At 53.9% G+C, this 7,500-nt stretch overlaps 2 non-coding genes across 2 annotated transcripts; both read right to left on the reverse strand.

Moving 5' to 3' along the window:
• Positions 1 to 232: 232 nt before the first annotated feature.
• LOC124563994 lies at positions 233 to 388 on the reverse strand. Its single transcript, XR_006970434.1, has one exon. It is a non-coding gene; the product is annotated as a 5.8S ribosomal RNA (ribosomal RNA).
• A 351-nt stretch (positions 389 to 739) lies between these two features.
• On the reverse strand, positions 740 to 2,647 carry LOC124563996. The gene has a single exon (XR_006970436.1). It is a non-coding gene; the product is annotated as a small subunit ribosomal RNA (ribosomal RNA).
• Between the last annotated feature and the right edge of the window lie 4,853 nt (positions 2,648 to 7,500).

A 7,500-nucleotide genomic window follows, 5' to 3' on the forward strand; every position in this document is an offset into this window, starting at 1 on the left:
AATATGCTTAAATTCAGCGGGTAGTCTCGCCTGCTCTGAGGTCGTTGTACGAGGTGTCGCACGCCACACCGCCAGCCGGCTGTGCACGCTACCGAGTAAGTACCGGTATGCGAACCGCCAGGCGACGGGCGCGCATCGCACGTTTAAGGAGGCGCGGCCGGCCCCACAGGCGGCCGCGACGCTCCCAGGTCTGCGAAGCGGGGCAAACGCCGCGCGCTTCAGTATACGTAGCCGACCCTCAGCCAGACGTGGCCCGGGAACGGAATCCATGGACCGCAATGTGCGTTCGAAACGTCGATGTTCATGTGTCCTGCAGTTCACATGTCGACGCGCAATTTGCTGCGTTCTTCATCGACCCCACGAGCCGAGTGATCCACCGTCCTGGGTGATCTTTTCTTAGTTTACACTGTCTCTTTCAAGACAGTTGCATAGGCGGGACGTAGGCGTGTGGCGGCCCCTGTTCAAGCGTTCTGTGTCCAACGGCCTCACGGCCGATGGGCGTCGTACGGCTCCACACCGGAGCGGACAGGCAGTCGGGCGAAAGTCATTCAAAACCGGCGCCAGGCGCCAGGTGCCGCAGGCCAGCCGCTCCAGCGCTTCAGCGCTCGTACCACACAACATTGGCGTTAGTTTTGAGAAGCACGCGTGGTTCCGCACGCGGCGCACGGCTACTGCGAGCCGTACAGGTAGCGTGTTGCGCGACACGACACGCACATCGAAAGACATGCAGTCTAGTCGGTAATGATCCTTCCGCAGGTTCACCTACGGAAACCTTGTTACGACTTTTACTTCCTCTAAATGATCAAGTTTGGTCATCTTTCCGGTAGCATCGGCAACGACAGAGTCAATGCCGCGTACCAGTCCGAAGACCTCACTAAATCATTCAATCGGTAGTAGCGACGGGCGGTGTGTACAAAGGGCAGGGACGTAATCAACGCGAGCTTATGACTCGCGCTTACTGGGAATTCCTCGTTCATGGGAACAATTGCAAGCCCCAATCCCTAGCACGAAGGAGGTTCAGCGGGTTACCCCGACCTTTCGGCCTAGGAAGACACGCTGATTCCTTCAGTGTAGCGCGCGTGCGGCCCAGAACATCTAAGGGCATCACAGACCTGTTATTGCTCAATCTCGTGCGGCTAGAAGCCGCCTGTCCCTCTAAGAAGAAAAGTAATCGCTGACAGCACGAAGGATGTCACGCGACTAGTTAGCAGGCTAGAGTCTCGTTCGTTATCGGAATTAACCAGACAAATCGCTCCACCAACTAAGAACGGCCATGCACCACCACCCACCGAATCAAGAAAGAGCTATCAATCTGTCAATCCTTCCGGTGTCCGGGCCTGGTGAGGTTTCCCGTGTTGAGTCAAATTAAGCCGCAGGCTCCACTCCTGGTGGTGCCCTTCCGTCAATTCCTTTAAGTTTCAGCTTTGCAACCATACTTCCCCCGGAACCCAAAAGCTTTGGTTTCCCGGAGGCTGCCCGCCGAGTCATCGGAGGAACTGCGGCGGATCGCTGGCTGGCATCGTTTATGGTTAGAACTAGGGCGGTATCTGATCGCCTTCGAACCTCTAACTTTCGTTCTTGATTAATGAAAACATACTTGGCAAATGCTTTCGCTTCTGTTCGTCTTGCGACGATCCAAGAATTTCACCTCTAACGTCGCAATACGAATGCCCCCGCCTGTCCCTATTAATCATTACCTCGGGTTCCGAAAACCAACAAAATAGAACCGAGGTCCTATTCCATTATTCCATGCACACAGTATTCAGGCGGGCTTGCCTGCTTTAAGCACTCTAATTTGTTCAAAGTAAACGTGCCGGCCACCGAGACACTCACTCAAGAGCACCCTGGTAGGATTGCAACGGGGTCCGCCTCGGGACGCACGAGCACGCACGAGGCGCGTCGCACGCCTTCAGCTCGCCCCACCGGCAGGACGTCCCACGATACATGCCAGTTAAACACCGACGGGCGGTGAACCAACAGCGTGGGACACAAATCCAACTACGAGCTTTTTAACCGCAACAACTTTAATATACGCTATTGGAGCTGGAATTACCGCGGCTGCTGGCACCAGACTTGCCCTCCAATAGATACTCGTTAAAGGATTTAAAGTGTACTCATTCCGATTACGGGGCCTCGGATGAGTCCCGTATCGTTATTTTTCGTCACTACCTCCCCGTGCCGGGAGTGGGTAATTTGCGCGCCTGCTGCCTTCCTTGGATGTGGTAGCCGTTTCTCAGGCTCCCTCTCCGGAATCGAACCCTGATTCCCCGTTACCCGTTACAACCATGGTAGGCGCAGAACCTACCATCGACAGTTGATAAGGCAGACATTTGAAAGATGCGTCGCCGGTACGAGGACCGTGCGATCAGCCCAAAGTTATTCAGAGTCACCAAGGCAAACGGACCGGACGAGCCGACCGATTGGTTTTGATCTAATAAAAGCGTCCCTTCCATCTCTGGTCGGGACTCTGTTTGCATGTATTAGCTCTAGAATTACCACAGTTATCCAAGTAACGTGGGTACGATCTAAGGAACCATAACTGATTTAATGAGCCATTCGCGGTTTCACCTTAATGCGGCTTGTACTGAGACATGCATGGCTTAATCTTTGAGACAAGCATATGACTACTGGCAGGATCAACCAGGGAGCTGCGTCAACTAGAGCTGAGCAGCCGGCCGCCCGGGAGTGTGTCCCGGGGGCCCGCGCGAACACGCAAGCGTCCGCTCAATTATTCTGCAAACAGGAGGAGGCTGAGCTCCCCTGCACAATACACCTCGAAACCCTCTCAGGTCCCGGCGGCGCGCAGCGCCGTCCTAAGTACTTGGTCGGGTTCGAGAGAGGCGCAATCGCCCGGAGTTTGGCGAGTAGACGCTTTAGGTGCGACCACCCGTGCTCCCAACTGAGCTTGCCGCTGCCGACAGAGGCCCGGGAGCGTGCTGTCGTGGCATTGCCGGCGGGAGACAACACGCGCCACCTACGGTGGCCGGCAGCTCCAACGCCAGCGCCACAGAAGGACAAAAGCCCCACTTGGGTGCCGAAGCGAACTCTCCCAGCACAGCGCACGCGCCAACACGTCCGCACAGCTGCGATACAATCCACCTGCGAGAACCGCAGAGGCGACCGAGCAGCAGACGGCGTCGCGGCGCCGAGCGCCGGGCGGCGGCGCATCCTCAGCGCACACAGTCCTCAATCGGACCAGCACACTGCAGATGTCCACCGCGCTTCGCACCGGGCCCGCGAGGACCTACTTTGGCCGCACGGCGCCGCGTGCAGGGTGCGCCGGCGCGCAGCTGCGCCGCCTGCCGCCTCCGTCGGCCGGCGCGCCTGCCACTGGCCGCCCCCACCAGCCGGCTGTAGCGCGTGCGCCCACGCACCGCGCGGCCAGCACGCCGGAAGGCCCCCCCTCACCGGCCGGGGACGGTCCCACCCAGCCACCGCCGCGTATCGCTTCACACCCACATGCCATTCACGTTCGTGGGCATGGTGGGTATCGCTGAAACAACCGGTTGGTAGCTCAACCGATCGTCGCCATCACTGATTCACCTCTAGCGAGAACAACCGCACCACAACGGTTTACCAGTTCTTCATTTGCGTAACGTCACCAGCAAACGTAGACGTCCATCGCCATTTGCAAATTCAACGATTGTTGCATGCCTGTGTCAGGTGTCACGACACACTATGTCTGCCCACATACACGCAACAACATGTGCACGCTTCGCGAACACGTGGAAGGTGGCCCCCGTACGTATGCGATGTCCATTGCGCGAACGACTGTCAACCGGCCTCTGTCGCATGTCGCAGATGTGGAACGCAGTGCACCATGCTATCACGGTGTGTGAGAAGAGACGACTACGTCTGACAACACGCGCCACTACATCAACAGACGGCTCATGCTGATCGCCATCCACGGCATACCATACTGCAATCCAGCTCTTATAGGGAGACGACACGTAGCTGAGTGCACAATATTTGGACCGTATGGTTCGCCGTTGTTGGCGCAGTCGTGGTACGGTCACACATGTACCACGATGTATCATTCAGTACATGAGGACCAATGTGCGGTACAGTGTGTGATTTGGACGTACAACATCAGCGGACAGTTGCCACAAGCCGTACCACAACGTAGGCTGTGCTTCGCCATGCGAATGCCAATGAACAACTGCGAAGGGCATTGAGCATGTACGTCCTGCCGCCATCCGCATTACAGTGTATAGCTGCAAGGTGTTTAACATGAAGCGATACTCTGGGGACCGGGCAGTGCGAGTAGCAAACTATATTGCGGGGGTTGCAGTTAGGCAACACTACACTAATTTAACGCGTCGTATGACAATTACAGAGCAGGTTAAGGCCCAACGTGTGTTGGGTTAAGGCCCAACGTGTGTTGGGTTAAGGCCCAACGTGTGTTGGGTTAAGGCCCAACGTGTGTTGGGTTAAGGCCCAACGTGTGTTGGGTTAAGGCCCAACGTGTGTTGGGTTAAGGCCCAACGTGTGTTGGGTTAAGGCCCAACGTGTGTTGGGTTAAGGCCCAACGTGTGTTGGGTTAAGGCCCAACGTGTGTTGGGTTAAGGCCCAACGTGTGTTGGGTTAAGGCCCAACGTGTGTTGGGTTAAGGCCCAACGTGTGTTGGGTTAAGGCCCAACGTGTGTTGGGTTAAGGCCCAACGTGTGTTGGGTTAAGGCCCAACGTGTGTTGGGTTAAGGCCCAACGTGTGTTGGGTTAAGGCCCAACGTGTGTTGGGTTAAGGCCCAACGTGTGTTGGGTTAAGGCCCAACGTGTGTTGGGTTAAGGCCCAACGTGTGTTGGGTTAAGGCCCAACGTGTGTTGGGTTAAGGCGCAACATAGGTTAGGTTAAGGCGCAACATAGGTTAGGTTAAGGCGCAACATAGGTTAGGTTAAGGCGCAACATAGGTTAGGTTAAGGCGCAACATAGGTTAGGTTACGGCGCAACATAGGTTAGGTTAAGGCGCAACATAGGTTAGGTTAAGGCGCAACATAGGTTAGGTTACGGCGCAACATAGGTTAGGTTAAGGCGCAACATAGGTTAGGTTAAGGCGCAACATAGGTTAGGTTAAGGCGCAACATAGGTTAGGTTAAGGCGCAACATAGGTTAGGTTAAGGCGCAACATAGGTTAGGTTAAGGCGCAACATAGGTTAGGTTAAGGCGCAACATAGGTTAGGTTAAGGCGCAACATAGGTTAGGTTAAGGCGCAACATAGGTTAGGTTACGGCGCAACATAGGTTAGGTTAAGGCGCAACATAGGTTAGGTTAAGGCGCAACATAGGTTAGGTTAAGGCGCAACATAGGTTAGGTTATGGCGCAACATAGGTTAGGTTACGGCGCAACATAGGTTAGGTTACGGCGCAACATAGGTTAGGTTAAGGCGCAACATAGGTTAGGTTAAGGCGCAACATAGGTTAGGTTAAGGCGCAACATAGGTTAGGTTAAGGCGCAACATAGGTTAGGTTAAGGCGCAACATAGGTTAGGTTAAGGCGCAACATAGGTTAGGTTAAGGCGCAACATAGGTTAGGTTAAGGCGCAACATGGGTTAGGTTAAGGCGCAACATGGGTTAGGTTAAGGCGCAACATGGGTTAGGTTAAGGCGCAACATGGGTTAGGTTAAGGCGCAACATGGGTTAGGTTAAGGCGCAACATGGGTTAGGTTAAGGCGCAACATGGGTTAGGTTAAGGCGCAACATGGGTTAGGTTAAGGCGCAACATGGGTTAGGTTAAGGCGCAACATGGGTTAGGTTAAGGCGCAACATGGGTTAGGTTAAGGCGCAACATGGGTTAGGTTAAGGTACAATATGGGTTAGGTTAAGGTACAATATGGGTTAGGTTAAGGTACAATATGGGTTAGGTTAAGGTACAATATGGGTTAGGTTAAGGTACAATATGGGTTAGGTTAAGGTACAATATGGGTTAGGTTAAGGTACAATATGGGTTAGGTTAAGGTACAATATGGGTTAGGTTAAGGTACAATATGGGTTAGGTTAAGGTACAATATGGGTTAGGTTAAGGTACAATACGGGTTAGGTTAAGGTACAATACGGGTTAGGTTAAGGTACAATACGGGTTAGGTTAAGGTACAATACGGGTTAGGTTAAGGTACAATACGGGTTAGGTTAAGGTACAATACGGGTTAGGTTAAGGCACTTGGGGGGGGGGGGGGCCCGGTTTGTTGATTGTGATTATCGTAAGTAAATGACTGCGGCATCATCTGATTTGCCACGTCAGGGTGCACCTTTGGCTCATAACAGGCGGCGCTCTGATTCCATGCTTGTGGCAGACCTGTGTCTTTCATTCCTGCCATTGTTTGTGTGGTGTGACAGGAGGCAGTATTGTGATGTTGGGTGCACCCCTGTCTGGGACATGTGTGGGTGTTGGTGGCTTAGCTGAGCAATGGTGGTTGTCGGAAGGGTGGGATATTCTGTTTTCCGAGTGGACCTCCCGGTCTGGTTATGATAGTGTGGATTGTCTAATGTGGCAGAGAGGATGCACTGGGTGTTGTTCCATGCTGGTGCTTACATATTGTCTGTGTGCCTGTTACAGGCAGAGAGTAGTGCGTGATAAGAGTGTCTGGCTGACGTGTGATTGTGAGCAGAGTCTTTCAGCATGTATACGGACAGGTCTATACATTATCTGTATTCTGATGGCTCTATCTATTACTAATCAGCGCCGTGTATACGTTTAATCCGGTTCCAGTCGAAACTATTGTATCTCTGTACATTAGTGACACGGCGAGCCCGCTATGTAGTTACTCGTCTCGGCAGCTTCCACCGGTGTATGGCAAATGATTATAAGGAATCAGTCTAGTCGTCAATACCGATAGTCTGACGTCACATGTCTGGGGTGGGGGACGCTGCGCCCTTCCGGTGGGTCATGGCCTAGGAAGACTCTTCCCACGCAGGGGGGCTTGGACTGTCATTGACTCTTCCGAGTAATATACTTGCCGTACGTTTTTGCGACTGCGAGTGCAACGCTCACCGGTACCGACATGGATGGAGCGCCTCCTAGCTGCCGCTGAGCATCTGCATTCGTACAGCGAGCAACGCGATCGCGTCTGTAGCTCGTACGTGGTACAGCTCGCAGCTCATGTATATGGACAGCGGGAATGTCGCATATTGGACATAACTCTTCATGAAACGCACGTTATAGGGGTGGATTGCACATTGCGAGTGCGAGCAAAGTCCGCCGTTCATCCGCTGGAGTTGCGAGTTGGGCGGTTGGGGTGGGGCACGAACGGGTGCAGGTGGAGTGATTGCCGGTCCACGACTTCGTGCGGCAGAGGCGCTGGCGTTGGGGTGGGGTCGAAAGAAGGGCACTGTGGGCCCATCGCTGTCTTAGTCGGCTTGGCGTCTCATAGATGACGGTATCGTCGTTGCAGGAGGTCATGTTGCGGGAGACCTACAGATGGCGGTATGTTTTGCGGTGCGCTCGACATGGCGGACGTAGTGTTGTCAGATTCGCATAGATGGAGGTATTGCATGTGGTTTCGCCG

The sequence above is a fragment of the Schistocerca americana genome, unplaced genomic scaffold, assembly GCF_021461395.2.
Source record: "Schistocerca americana isolate TAMUIC-IGC-003095 unplaced genomic scaffold, iqSchAmer2.1 HiC_scaffold_1263, whole genome shotgun sequence".
Classification (NCBI taxonomy): domain Eukaryota; kingdom Metazoa; phylum Arthropoda; class Insecta; order Orthoptera; family Acrididae; genus Schistocerca; species Schistocerca americana.